Here is a 13,741-nt window from a genome sequence, read left to right on the forward strand (position 1 = left end):
CCTGACCCCACGTCCTCAAGGCCACAGTCCCAGCTGCAGGATCAGCCTGTGAGAAGGTGTCAGGGTGCCGACCGGGGTCTATATAGACCACCCCTTACACCCTCCCTCCTGAGAGCCAATAGCGACACCTCTCACCATTTCAGGCACTATCGGAGGCTGCATCTGCCCCTTTCTGCAGCTCAGACACCAATGAGCTTGTGCGTCTTCAACATCTCCTTATATGAGCAACACGGTCCTTTGACCTCCTGCTTCCGTGGTCCTGAGTGCCAGGCCCCATAATCAGGGCTGGAGTAGAAAACCTTTCTTTCCTCTGATCACCCTGGCCGATCCCCAAGGACTGTGAGATTTTGCAGAGTCAGGTTGTAGAATCGATTGGCCCGCTGGGAATAACTCTAGTGGAATCAAACACTGATCTTCCAAGTACTGACCTCAGGCTGGAAGCAGAGTACTACAAGAAGGTTTGAAATACAAGAATATTTATTGGACCAGCAGAAAATGAAGACAAGGATTGCAGGAATTCACAGGTGACCATGGAGAAGGTGAGGTGGAAACCATTAAGTTGAGGGAATGAGACTGCAGGTCTTTCTTCTCTTCTCAGAATGATCTGGAGACTGGGTCCTGGAGAAGGTGTATTTCTGCTCAGTTGTGTCCTACCCTTTGTGACCCCTGGGCTGTAACCCACAAGGCTCCTCTGTCCGTAGGATTTCCCAAGCAAGAATGCTAGAGTGGGTTGCCATTTCCTTCTTGAGGGGTTCCTCTCGACCCAGATCAAACCCACGTCTCCTGTGTCTCCTGCATTGACAGGCAGGTTCTTTATTGCTGAACCACGGGGAGGCCCTATAAGGGATTTTCACACAGGCTAAATCCCTTTCCCCTTATTGCATTTCCTATTATGTGAAATACCCCTTTCACCTAGTCAACAAATGAAGCTTCAGGAGAGAAAGAGATTGCTGCTACAGGAAACAAAGAGAAAGGAGTAGTCATCATTCAACCCTGGCCCTCCAAAATACGAGTGGGGATCTCTAGAAGAAAATATGTAGCTTAGACAGATTAACGTTTTCTAAACTTCACAATTTCCCCCTTTGGATATTGAGAGTTTGGTTTGATAGGATTCAGAACCCACCTGTGTTATAAGCCATAACTAAAGAAGATGCAAAATATTATTTAAGGGAACTGCCCCCAGACAGAAGGATAAATAGAAAGTATTCTGCTGCACAGTGGCTGCAGGCAAGGGGCAAAGAAGAGGCGAATGAAGCAGAAAAGAGAAGAGGGATCATTCGTTCTGAGCTCAAGAGGGAAGGTGGCAGCAAGAATGGAAGCCCAGGTGGGCTGAGGGCACAGAGCCAAGCAGAAGGGGCTGATGTCCAGTGTGGCCACTGCTGCCTTGCCGTGTCCCACTGATCAGAGAAGCTCCCAGATGCTCTCCAGAAAGCAGCCCAGGGATGAGTATAGAGACTGAGAAGGGCAGTAACAATGAAAGACAGAGCTCCCCCATCGAAATTCAAGGTCACTAACATACTGCCTCAGTCCTCATACTCCCTCGGGCTAAAGACTCTCATGATGCACCTTGTGGTCCACACGAACCCACCCTGAGGCCCCCTCACCCTGACTCTCTTCATTTCAGCACAAACTTGGGAAGGACCCGTCTGTGACACACATGCCCTGGAGTGCCCACCAGAGCCCCGACACGGCTTCACACCCTCCCCCACCCACACCTGAAGGTCTCATGAAGCCAACACGGAGGGAAGCTGTGGACCAGTCCACAGGCCTGTCACATCCCCCACTGGCAGGACCCTTCATCCCGGTCAGCAGACACCGCTTCTCTGTCCTGCCATACCCATCCTTCCTACTTGAGACTCAGGTAAACAGAAAGGGGGAAAAGTCAACTGAACACATGCTTTTCTCCCTCTAAATATGGTGATATTAACCTGTTATTTTATAACACTTCCTTGTCCTGTGTTCCTCTGACTTCCAAGCCCCCATCTGTGCATGAACCCCATCTCCTTCTGGATGCTCAACACAGGAGTGATAATCACTGATTATAAATGTCAGAACCAGAACGTAAACTCAGGCGCTGGAGTAGGAACAGGACATGCTCAGTCACTAGCGTCGATGCTCTACTCCCCCTGGGGCCCAGAGTCAGCACTCTTTACCCAGTTATGGACTCCACTCCACAGCATCACCAGAAACCACCAGACAGACACCTAGATACAGGATGCGCTTCCTGGAGTCCAGTCATTCCTCCCGCAGGATGACACAGGGACGCATTTAGTGAACCAGGTACACATGGTCTCACCTCAGGATGGAGACCTTGCAGGTAACATACTGTTAGGGACTCCATACCCTGCTATAAGGATGGAGTGGGCTGGAAGGAGGGGCTAAGCCAGCACTGGCAGGCTGTGCTCAGGGAGCACCTTCTACCCCAGAGCTGGGGATGCAGGGTCAGCAGGGAGCAACTCGCCCTCTGATGAAGGTTCGTCTTCTCTGACACATAAGGAAATCTCAGTGTCTAATCTCATCCAAGATTTGAAGGAGGGAAGCTTTAGGGAGGACACTAACCTAGCTGTGTCCATGTGAACTTCAGGGGTCAGGAGAACAGGCTCAGGAACCAGTCTGCCCCGGCCTGACTCAGAGCTCAGCCACATACCGTGTGTGTGACCTGGAACAGGGTCCTTACACTCTCTGTATGGTGGCTTTGTCTGTAAAAGGAGAGTTATACTTGTGTATAGATGACAGAGTTTTGGTTAGAATTAAATGAGTTGGCATTAGTAAGAGATATAACCACTAAGTCAACAGTAGTACCTCGTCTTGGTGGAGAAGCAATACTAGGGCCCCTCTCTCCATCCCCTCCCAGGAATCCCAGGACTCTAGAACAGGAATTCAATTCTGTTACCTGCAGCCTTGACTGGAGCTGTCAGAACTCTCCCAGGACACATGCTGTGACGGTGATTGGGGCCAGAGTTGTGAGTGTTCCACACATCGCCCCTTCTCCCTGTGCTCCAAAGAGAGGCTCATGAACCTCGACCTTACCAACTGTGAACCTCATGAATTAAGTTGTTTACTTGCTACTTTTACTTTATAAATCGACTTGGTAAAGGTTCTGTGTCTAATTCACCTCCTTATCCCCAATGCCTGCTAATTAAAAATCCTAAATGATGTCTATTGTATACCTGAATGAATGAATGTCAGCCAGGTATTTTGCACAAATCATTTCAATCAAAAGAAATCTTTTGAGAATAATTTAACTTGGTGTGAAGACCTAACAATACAATGCAACTTGTATCACTTGTTGTAATGCTATTTCAATATGATTAAATGGCATAAGCTAGGTATGGTTCACTTCTACACTTTTCTGCAATGAATGCAGTCAGTTGCAATACCAGAAACAAGGCTAGCCCCATTCCAAGAGCAGTGCTGAGGGAGCCAGTTCTAAATACGTATAAACACTGCATCTTTGTATATCTGAAGATAAAGAAGACAAACCTCAGCACACTGACAGGTGAACACCATGAAGCCTCCTGTTCTGGTCTTAATCAGATTGGCCATGTGGTCCAGATGTTTATATACTTATCTTTTGGCATATTTTCAGTTCAAACCACACATAACTGTAACAGGAAGAAATTCGGTTATAAAAAAAATTTAGTTTAACAGCTTCTGTATTGAATTAGAAGTGCAGAAGTAAAGACCAGGAGGAATCCTGTTCTTTAACTTAGACTGTTTATTTCATCTCATGGATTGTAAAGCAATACAATATGTAGCATTATTATGCCCAAATCACCATGAAAATATGGAGGTTTCAGAGGTTCAGTAATCTCTTTGCTGGAAAAATTAATAATTAAATATCCTTGGTAGAGGGACATTTTCAGGACCAATCAGAGTGACATATACAAAATATTTTTGGATTAAAAAATAACTATACAACTTTAAAAGGAAACAATTAATGATTTGTTACACAAAAGGTTTGGAGACCCACCTCACTGTCTGTGTTCCTTATACGGATGAGACCAAGGTTGGTAAAGGCTTCTTTACTAAAGACCACTTCATCACAAGGGCATGTGATGAGCTTGGTCATGAGCTGGCTGAGGTACAGCCCATCATCTCTCTTCAGCCCTTTACAGTCTATAACCAGCAACATCTAACAGAGAGAGTGGCAGAAACCAGAGGAATCAAAGCTACTAAATCAAAGACAAGCAGCTTCTAAGTGGAGAGCATGCAGACCAAGGACACTTCCCCACTGCTGTTGGGAAGGAAGAAACCCTCCCACGCCAGACACCATCTTGGGGAGGAGAGACAAGAAGATGTCTCCTTAAATACAGGAAAACCAGTGTCAGCAGGGAGCTTCAACTAGAGTTGACAAGATAATTATTACCATAAACCCAAGCTAACTTGGGGGACAAATTTTAAATGGGAGAGTCTGTGATTTTAAACAGGAGAGTCTGTGTTAACTTTGTGCAACTTTCAATTCATGCAAACACCACTTGCTACTGCACAAGATGAAATCAATTATAAAAATAGTGAATATTACATTTATGCATATTTGAATTCTGCTGCTGCTGCTGCTAAGTCGCTTCAGTCGTGTCCAACTCTGTGCGACCCCATAGACAGCAGCCCACCAGGCTCCCCCGTCCCTGGGATTCTCCAGGCAAGAACACTGGAGTGGGTTGCCATTTCCTTCTCCAGTACATGAAAGTGAAAAGTGAAAGTGAAGTCACTCAGTCATGTCCAACTCTGTGCAACCGCATGGACTGTAGCCCACCAGGCTCCTCCACCCATGGGATTTTCCAGGCAAGAGTACTGGGGTGGGGTGCCATTGCCTTCTCCAGTTGAATTCTAGAGGACACATTTTCAAGCCCACTACAGAAAGAAAATATGTGTATCTTTCCCTGTTTTTAGATGCACAGAGTTGGCACCTCTGTGAACTCTTTCTAATTCCTCCAGCTCAAAATTACTGCTGTGTCTCTTCAATCTGTAAAAACTTTCTTGTTGTCTCTAAAGTGGGGGCTTCTTGAGAGCAAGTATAGTGTCTTATTCTTCAGTGTCTCTATAAGGTCGAGTAAAGACACATAGAAGGGGTTTAACAAACATTGGATAAGAAATGAATGCATGAACAAATGCTGAAAATCACTATGCAGTGAGTGATACTGAGTGGGGAAGGAAGGTGGGGGCACAAATCTGACTGAACCCACCCGGCACAGACTAAGGTGGAGTAAGGAGTCAGAGACACACCAGCCAAAGGATCCAAACAGAAAATGCCTTCAAGCCCACTCCGGAGTGTCAGATCATGTTCAATCTCTGCACAAAGCTGTACCTCAGGAGCTTCTCCAAGGTGAGAAAAAACTGACAGCACTGCTCTCAGGAGTTCTACTGAAGGATGTGAATAGATAGTAATACTTGTCAAATAGCTGCATTTCTACTCCCCAGTGACTCATTGTGGCCAATGAAGTGTGGGTGGTGTCACCTGTGGCACTTCTGAGTGCAAGCCGGAAAAGCCCAAGTGTGACTCTCTAGTCTCTTTTTCCTGCCCCAGAGGCTGCATGTTCCAGATGGTACATATGCAACAGCCTCACTGATCACAAACATCTGTAGGTTGCGATGAGTGTGTGTGTGTATGAGTGTGTGTGTGTGTTTGTATGAGTGTGTATGTATGTGAGCATTTGTGTCTGTGTGTGTGTGTATATATATGTGTGTATGTGACTGAGATTTGCGGGTCACTTTTTCCAGCAGCAGAGCAGAGTCTCTTCTGATGGATACAGAGGAGAAAGAAGACTTGAAAAGAAGACAGAATCTGTCACGTGAAGCAGGTCCATTCCTGGATCTCCCCTTCCTTCTGTGTCTTCATCCCACGCTGCTCCCTCAGGCCTCACCTTGCTTCCTCTGTTGGGCTTGGTTGTTTCTCAGTCACCGTTTCTGATTGACCAACAACTAATGCAAGTCCTGTCTAACTGCACCCGCCCCTGGTGCATCTCCTGTTCCCTTTACATCACTCTGTGCTGACAGTCAGGCTCAGTTTCCCGAATTTGTCGCTTAGCACCTTGACCTTCATCCTTAAACAGCTCTTCTTTCCTCTGAGTTAGTCACTTCATCATCTTTGATCCTGTTTTTACCTTCCACCAATCCTGTACTAATGAAAAGGCAAGTATTCAGCATGTACTGTCTAAGCCCCCTAAGTCTTTTCTTGATTTCCTGAACAAATGTAATTCCTGGATTTAGTGCTTCATGCACTGAATAAACTACTTCACATTTGGTTAAGAAATGATTTTGCTGAACATTTTTCTTCATCTCAAGAAAATGGCTGTTTCAAAACCTATATCCTTGTGAGCACAGCCCTAGGGCTTCCCTCATGGGACTTGGAAGGGGCTGTTGTAAGGAGAGGCTGTGAAAGTGAAGCTTCATTAGCTTCATGATTAATCCACCTCTGCTCAGAGTTGATGTAATGACCAACTCCAGAGCTATTGAGCTCCTGTGGGTGGTCATTCTTAAGCCTCTTAAACCTAAGATTAGTGCCACTGGGATGGCCCTCATAGTTCAAAGGCTGTGGTTGCTCAGACTTGAGCTCTGTGAACTGATGCTCTATTACACGTGGAGCTTTGGTGCAGCTGAGACCAGCTTAAGACCCTGGAAACACAGCAAAATGTGTTCCTCCTTTAACATCTAGAAGTCTGTGAACAGATTCTCTTTTCTTTATCATCGAATCCGTCCACATCTGGGCATGCTCTCTAAGGCTCCTACAGGCTGCAGGCATCTGCTGAGGCCCTGCCAAGGCCCAGGATTGGAGTGAGGCCTGTTCCTGGGTATAAGCTCTGTATTTCCACTCTCTATAAGCTAATAGATGCTCAGTTTAGTTCAGTTCAGTTCAGTCACTCAGTCATGTCTGACTCTTTGCAACCCCATGAATTGCAGCATGCCAGGCATCCCTGTCAATCACCAACACCTGGACTTCACTCAAACTCATGTGCATCGAGTCAGTTATGCTATCCAGCTATCTCATCCTCTGTCATCCCCTTCTCCTCCTGCCCCCAACCCCTCCCAGCATCAGTCTTTTCCAATGAGTCAACTCTTCAGATGAGGTGGCCAAAGTACTGGAGTTTCAACTTTAGCATCATTCCTTCCAAAGAACACCCAGGGCTGATTTCCTTTAGAATGGACTGGTTGGATCTCCTTGCAGTCCAAGGGATTCTCAAGTGTCTTCTCCAACACCACAGTTCAAAAGCATCAATTCTCCAGCACTCAGCTTTCTTCACACTCCAACCCTCACATCCATACATGACCACTGGAAAAACCATAGCCTTGACTAATAGATGCTCAGCTAATGTTCACTGAATGACTGAATGGTACTATGCGAGACTTTTAAAAGAAAGTATCTTAAATATAAAGAACTAGTTTTGAGGACATCATTTAGCTAATTGATACCTTTGTTTTAAAGGCAAATGCTTTCAGCAATTAACAGGGCAAACTTTGATTTTCAAAAAGAAGGTGCATATCACCACCAGATACATCACAACGAACTCTGCAAATCTCTGTGTCTAAGGATACACAAAACAAACCACAACACACTCACATGTGGCTTCTTATTAAGTCTTAATCAGACCCAACAGAGGAGACAGGGTATTGGGATGATTTATGATTTGGCAGTTTTTCAATAAAAACCACACAGGAAAGTCACAGGATGAAAATTTGCAATTAAAAAAGTACAGCTGCACCATCTATAAGACACATGGAAGGAGATGAGGTGCAGAAAGAGTTCTTTGGCTTATAACAGACAGACTAATTAGTTTTTCACTTTGTGAAAGGAGAGTCCTCTGGGGCTGATCTTGAAGGATGCTGTAGAGGCAGGACAATTTGACTGTTCTGTACAACAGTTAGAACTGTGAACTGATGATTTTGGATAATGATGTGCTTTGATTTGTTTCTCTTTACTTTCTGTCAATCTACTACAGGTTTTTACATTTTTATTGACACATGGTTCACATAAAATATCTTATAGACACAGTAGTCTCTATTACATTGATAACAAATTCATTTCAATCACATACAATCCCCTCCCTGCACTTTCTGTTTTTGATGTCAGAATTTACCTTTCTTTATACTGTATATCACTAACAAAATATCTTTCTCTATTCTGAAAGAGATGGGAATACCAGACCACCTAACCTGCCTCTTGAGAAATCTGTATGCAAGTCAGGAAGCAACAGTTAGAACTGGACATGGAACAACAGACTGGTTCCAAATAGGAAAAGGAGTACATCAAGGCTGTATATTGTCACCCTGCTTATTTAACTTATATGCAGAGTACACCATGAGAAACACTGGACTGGAAGAAACACAAGCTGGAATCAAGATTGCCGGGAGAAATATCACTAACCTCAGATATGCAGATGACACCATGCTTATGGTAGAAAGTGAAGAGGAGCTAAAAAGCCTCTTGATGAAAATGAAAGAGGGAGAGTGAAAAAGTTGGCTTAAAGCTCAACATTCAGAAAACGAAGATCATGGCATCCGGTCCCATCACTTCATGGGAAATAGATGGGGAAACAGTAGAAACAGTGTCAGACTTTATTTTGGGGGGCTCCAAAATCACTGCAGACAGTGACTGTAGCCGTGAAATTAAAAGACGGTTACTCCTTGGAAGAAAAGTTATGACCAACCTAGACAGTATATTCCAAAGCAGAGACATTACTTTGCCGACCAGGGTCCGTCTAGTCAAGGCTATGGTTTTTCCTGTGGTCATGTATGGATGTGAAAGTTGGACTGTGAAGAAGGCTGAGCGCCGAAGAATTGATGCGTTTGAACTGTGGTGTTGGAGAAGACTTTTGAGAGTCCCTTGGACTGCAAGGAGATCCAACCAGTCCATTCTGAAGGAGATCAACCCTGGGATTTCTTTGGAAGGAATGATGCTCAAGCTGAAGCTCCAGTACTTTGGCCACCTCATCTGAAGAGTTGACTCATTGGGAAAGACTTGATGCTGGGAGGGAGTGGGGGCAGGAGGAGAAGGGGCCGACCGAGGATGAGATGGCTGGATGGCATCACGGACTCGATGGACATGAGTATGAGTGAACTCTGGGATATGGTGATGGACAGGGAGGCCTGGCGTGCTGCAATTCATGGGGTCACAAAGAGTCGGACACAACTGAGCGACTGAACTGAACTGAACTGATAGTTATTTTAATACTTCCCCTAGACTAGAGCTAACTGGTTAACACACTACCATATTCAGTGTATTCTGTATTAGATTACACATTTACATTTACAAGTCTGTTATATAATTTCACTTCTTTCATGTAATAATTAACATCCTTCATTTAGCTTGAAGAACTCCCTTTGGCAGTCTTGTAAGACAAACCTGTGTTGGTGAGCTCCCTCAACTGTTGTTTGTTTGGGAAAGTCTTTATTGCGTCTTCATTTCTGAAAGACAACCTTTCTGAGAAAAGCATTCTTGGCTGGCAGGTTTGTGTTCATCAGTTTGAATATATCATCCCTTCCTCTCCTGGCTTGACAGGTTTCTTCTCAGAAGTCCACTGATATTCTCAAGGGAATTTCTTTTTTGTGATGAGCATTTGCTCTTACCTTGATACTTCTAAAATTCTCTCTTTGGCTTGATTATAAACAATGTGTCTTGGAGATGATCACTTTGAGTGAACTCTGAGGGGTGACCTATTAGCTATATGAACTTGGATGCCTAAGTCTCATCAGATGTGTGACTTATCTGCTATTATTTCTTTAAGTACAATCTCTGTCTCTTTCTCCCTCTTCTCTCCTTCAGGGACTCCAATAATGTGCAGGTTGTTACTGTGAACATTATCCCAAAGTTCGCACAGGTTCTTTCACACCTTTTCATTCTTTTTTCTTCTTTGTCCTCTGGCTGGCTAATTTCAATGTTCTTGTCTTGTGCCTCAAAGATTCTTCTGCTGTTGCTGATGCTCTCTGTAGCATTTTTTATTTTGTTGAATTTCATTCATTGTAATCTTAAGCAACAGAATTTCTGTTTGGTTCCCTCTCTCTCTTTTTTTTTTTTTTTTTTTTTGCCTCATTGCACAGTTGCCTGACCAGGATAGAATACAGGCACAGCAGTGAAAGCATCGAATCCTAACCACTAAACCATCAGCAAACTCCCTGTTTGCTTCCGTTTTTGTGATTTCAGTCTCTGTACAGAAAAATAAATAAATAAAAAACTGAATTTATTCTGCAGAGTACCTCAGAGCCTGGGCACAACTACTCTGCGCTCTGGGACCCGCAAACAGCCAATAGGAGCCGGCATGCTACAGCTACGGACGCCTGTGCACCTAGAGCCTGTACTCCACAGCAAGAGAAGCCCCCACGGTGAGGCCTGCTCTCCACAAAGAAGAGCAGGGCCCGCCTGCCGCAACTAGAGAAAGCCCACGGGTGTCAACAAAGACCCAGGGAAACCAAAAATTGAAGACAATGATAATAAATAATCATTTTTCAATCATTTTGTTCACGTATTCTTTCCCTGGATTTGATTGTTTATCTGCATTTTTTGGAGTTCCCTGAGCTTCTTGGTGGGTATACTTTATTTCTTTCATATGTCATTTATTTCATCACTTCCCAGTGGTGAGTAGCCATGTGAGCTGCCCTGGGAGAACTCCTGGGCATCTTCTAATCCCCAAGCACAGCCTAGAACTATGAAGACTGCAAGCGTGACTGTAGGTCGGAGCCCTGGACACCATGCAGAGCCATCAGCCAGGGACTGGGTAGGTTCAACTCACAACCAGGCCATCACTCTCAGGTCTTATATCAGCAGCCTCTCCACATGTCCACAATGGAACTGGGGGGGAGGGGGGTGTTGTGAAATGTAATCTTTACCTGGCCACTCCTACATGACAGCTCTCTCTACCCTGAAGAATCACAGCAGGATCACCTTTACTTTTTCAGTAGTAACCAGATTAAAACAATCTTGAAACAGTTTGTTTTCAGAGGAGCCCACTAGTTTGAAATTCTTCCTTTAGGAATTTAATCATATCAGGCCCCTCCATCCACATCTTTGAAATGTAAATAGACAAACGTACCTGATTTCCCCATCTATCCCTTCTTCTGGATCCCCTCTGTCTAGGTCTCCACTTTCTTGCCCTCTTCTCCCACGTGGATTCAGGCTGTGGGTGAGCACCAATTTGCCCTCCATCAACTTAGACAGTGATATGAGCAGATATAATTTGCTCAGAAGGATAGATAACTGGACACATAAGAAATGGCAACGTTCTGAAGAAATAGTAGGCAGGGATGGAAAGAATGGATTCATAAGGATTTGATAACCAACTACACATGGGAGAAAAACAATGAGGAATCTATATCTGCTTGAGGAATAAACAGATCAAGTAACCTAGGGAATGAAAGATGAAAAGGCAGAGGCAGTTACCTAGAGTTAGAGTTTTAATTGGCCTGTGAACACTTAAGCAGGTTAAGGAAAACTGTATCCCTGTTATCCCAACAGCAAACTCCAACTTTGAAACTCACATCCAAGTCTGGTGCCCAAGAACAGGTTAAAACAGGTGATGTGACATCTCAGGGAAGAACATACAGGAATGTTCAGGATTGGGTTTTTTCCATGAGTTTGTGAAATGAAAATATCTCCTGCCATATCAATAAACAAGAAATGTCACAGCCATCAGTGACTTCTGGTCTCCAGCTGTGAGTGAGGGCTCCCAAAACTGATCCTGGGGATGCTGCCACCCCACATGATGATTGCTGAGAAGCTGGGGAATGCAAGCAGCAGCCGTCTGCCGCTCCTTAAGGTTAACAGGGAACCAGGGTTGGCCCCAGATAGCTGAGCTGCATGCGGAAGCATTGAATCCAGTGAGTCCAGAGGCTTGCATCTTCCCATATATAGAACGCTACATTCCTTAACTTGACACCTGATCTTTGATGTTCAGACTCCCTGCTCCCTTTGTTGCAAACTTGTATATAGCCTGACTTCCCCTGCTGCCTCTTTGGAGCAGTTTTCTCAAAGCTACTGAGATGCTGTCTCAGGGCTTAGAGTCTTAAGCATTCCCACCAAATAAAATAACTCTACCAGGTTCTGACTATACTTTTCGGTCAACAAAGTCATCTTGCTAGGAAGGAGGGTGTGAATGTGGACCAAGCTTAGATACCTTTTCTAAGCAAGAGTGACCTGGAGCATCTGTGATCCTGGGCAAATTCATGGCCTCACTAGCCTTTGAAGGAGGTGAGAAAACAGGGCAGTGCACTCATCGTGTATTTCCTCTGAAGTAAATGGTGTTTGAGGACCAATCCTCTAAAAGCATTTGACATGGAACTTGGTAATAATTAACAAAGCAAAAAAAAATTTTTTACTTTATTCAGAATATTTCATTTTGAGCAATTTCCATATAACACAATCACAGGTCAGCATCATACTATTGAGATACAGGCAATTAGAATATCTGCGGCATGATCTTGTATTTAATACAACATCATGGAAAAGTCACTGTGGATGTTCCCAGGGCACTTAGTTCAACATCATCATACCCAGGGTCCCCTTTCTTCCCCTGGAGCAGCCAGGGGCTCTCTTCTCCTTTCCCAGGATCAGCTCCCTCTCTAAAGATGTTTAGAGAAGAGCCTGAAAGAGGAAAGAGAGGTACGATTTAGAACAGAGACAAGGGGGCCAGACAGTGAGGAGGAAGCAAGTTAAGCAAGTGGTGATGACAAAGCACCCCTGGGACCCAGGGGTGGGCAGGAGGCTCAGATTATTTCATATCAGTTACAGTGAGGACGGATCCCAGATGTCCTCTCAGATCCAGTCCATTTACTCTCTGGGGCCTCAGCTCATGTGGAAACCCTGCATCACAGGAGACCTGTGCTCACACAGGAGCTCTGAGAAGACCTGCCTCCAGGCACTGAAGTGCTAGTTATTCAGTTGTGTCTGAATCTTTGCAACCCTATCAACTGTAGCCCGCCAGGCTCCTCTATCCATGGGATTCTCCAGGCAAGAATACTAGAGTGGGTAGCCATCCCCTTCTCCAGGGGATCTTCCTGATCCAGGGATCAAACCCGGGTCTCCTGCATTGCAGGCAGATTCATTACCATCTGAGCCACCAGGGAAGCCCATCAAATGCATGAGAAACTGTAGCGAGGCTGGACATTGAGGAGCTCAAATTCACCCTTTCCAGGACAGAGACCAAAGATTACATGGGATCAGCTAACCCCACTCACCTATCTCAGACTTCATCCCATCTTCCTTCTCTGGGGGCACTTCCTCCTCACTCCCCTCAGAGGTAGGAGGAGCCCCAGGCACTGGTACCTCTTCAGCATCATCATAACCCTCACCAAGGGCATAGGTCTTCTGATCTGGGGCTTCTGAGGGCACAGCAGGGGTCAGATGAAACCACAGTAAGTGGGTTGGTCTAGGAAATACCTAAGATCCCTTCTGACCCAGAGTTTCTGAGCTGCTAAATAGAGGCTCCAGTCACTCCTTGTTAAGGAAGATTTTTTTCTCTGAGACCATGTTTCATTTTGATGTGTCCATAAACCAAAACATGACTTTACATATCTCAATATTTCCTAACTGAAAATATATATCTCAAAGCAACTCTCCCACCATCAAGCATTACTAAAGTATTTTGACAAACTGTGTTTACAGATGTTATTTTTAAAACCAGTGTGTGTCTCTTGTGATTCTGAACTCAGAGAGCCCAGCCCCAAATGTGAGACATCACAGATCAGCCAGAGAAGGAGAAGGACAGACCCGATCTGGACACAAGGGATCCCTCTGGTCCATCAGAGGAAGACT

At 44.9% G+C, this 13,741-nt stretch overlaps 1 pseudogene; it reads right to left on the minus strand.

Moving 5' to 3' along the window:
• Positions 1-12,425: 12,425 nt before the first annotated feature.
• Positions 12,426-13,741, minus strand: part of LOC138077643 (antigen WC1.1-like) — a 152,145-nt pseudogene continuing 150,829 nt past the window's right edge.

This window comes from Capricornis sumatraensis, chromosome 4 (assembly GCF_032405125.1).
Source record: "Capricornis sumatraensis isolate serow.1 chromosome 4, serow.2, whole genome shotgun sequence".
NCBI lineage: Eukaryota > Metazoa > Chordata > Mammalia > Artiodactyla > Bovidae > Capricornis > Capricornis sumatraensis.